We start from the raw sequence: 2016 nt of genomic DNA, 5'->3' as shown, positions 1-2016 counted from the left end.
AGGAGGAGGAGGAGGAGGAGGAGGAGGAGGAGGAGAAGATGAAGAAGAAGAAGGAGGAGGAGCAGGAGGAGGAAGAGGAGGAGAAATTCATTTGTAGATATTTCTTCAAGTAATTCGAAGATGATGTAAACGTTCTTCAAATTGCGACACAGTATAAAACATACCAAAAGGGACGTGTGATTCGGCATTGAAGAAGGTGGATGAAAAATATTAATTGTCCGCTATACTCAGATCTTATGAATACATTAACTACTCTGGGGCTCTCGTGGCATAGAGATTAAGATGTTCGCCTCTCATTTAAAAAGTCCCGGGTTCGAATCCGGATGGCGGCGGACGGAAAATTTTCTTCTCTAAAATTGTCTTCTTTCATATTCTTTCCTGCTCTCTAACAATGTTCTGTCGTCTGCTTTCGTCTCCACTTTCTGCCCCCACTCCCTCACCCCCTTAGCCCCCTCCTCTGGGCTCCTGACTCTTTATTCAGCCTTTCTACTGCGTCTCCTTGGCTTCTTCTTACTGCTGTTTTTTCCACCACTTTGCCTTTCCGGACAAGGGCGTAAAATCCCGGAGCTGCCGTGTGTAAGTTGCGCACGTTAAAGATCCCCTTGTGGTCCAAAATCGAAAATAGTAGACTTCGACTGCCACCCTTGCAAAATTAAAATTTCCTATCAACTGAAAAATGTTTGGTGTATCCTATGACCTTATGCAGTTGCGAGCGCACTTGCAACATAATTATGTCACCATGGTATTTTGGTGTCGCACTTGACGTCTTGATCCAGCCCCTTTTTTACAGTGCGGTAAAAAAATTCGTGGCGCAACTTCTCCTCAAAAATCTCTTTAACGGGTGAGTCACTGTCACCCATACTGTGCACAGCCGCTTGTATCAATAATTTGTCTTGACTTAGTCATATTTTCCCCCAACAATTGAGGCGAGATAAAAAAAAAACTTTTCTTCATAAATGAAATACTACAAATCTGCGTCGCACGGAAAATGGAAGGATTCCCAGCATTCCCCACTTCTCATAAACATTTTGCATACGTATGTGGCCTACGTCACAGGTCACCGGTGATACTTTGTACTGGTAAAACTTTAACCCACGCATAATTACGATTTCCTGATATACGACGAGTGAAATTGTAAAGAACGTTGCTCCCTTTATATAATCAGTCCCATGAGGAGCAACGCGCTGGTGAGGAGGAATCAGAAGTCAGAAACTGCGACAGGAAGGTGCCTTGGTTTGACGCTGTCATTCCTGGTTGTCTTTGATACCGGTCGGTAAGAATGTGCAATTCTTTAAACGATCTTCTTAGATTATCTCCAAGAAGTCTCTATAATATTATATTGTTACTGATTTATAACAAACGACGAGTAGAAGACGTGAAAAACAGTGTAACCCACTCTTATTCAGAAGCGATTCGCTGGTGCCACTGCGTTTAATTTGAGCAATAATATTATAATGTATTCATCAATGGTTACAAAAACGGAGTTAAAAATAAAACATAAAGCTTTTTTTCCGCACCAGTAATTGCATTAAATGTTCTCAAAATGAGACTTCCATTGCATACTGTCATGATTAGAAGTAGGTGGACTTTCTTTATAAAATGCTATTGTCCCAGCTCATCAAAGGACGTAAGCCTTTCAACTGTGATATTAAAATCTGCATTAAAAAAAAGAAGTTTCTAGAATACAGCGCACTGTTGGTTTGAAAAATATTCATATATTGAGGCAAACTAATATAAGTCATTGTGCAAAAGTTGGAAAGTCTACTCGTATGATTTAGTTTTGCGTGGGTTTTTTTTTGGGGGGCTCTCTCTCTCTCTCTCTGTCTCTCTCTCTCTCTCTCTATCTCTGTTTGTCCCCCCTCTCTCTCTTTTGGATATTTGACAATAAGTTCCACCCCGAATTTATCACAATCGAGTTCTCATCTTCTAACACCTATTATCTTTTCTGTTTATATTCTACGTCCAAAGCTGTTTACGTTTTTCAGCCTATATATCTCAGTCTGTCTGTCTGTCTGT

The sequence above is a fragment of the Aplysia californica genome, unplaced genomic scaffold, assembly GCF_000002075.1.
Source record: "Aplysia californica isolate F4 #8 unplaced genomic scaffold, AplCal3.0 scaffold00013, whole genome shotgun sequence".
Classification (NCBI taxonomy): Eukaryota; Metazoa; Mollusca; class Gastropoda; order Aplysiida; family Aplysiidae; genus Aplysia; species Aplysia californica.
Note: the sequence above shows the minus strand (reverse complement) of the source record.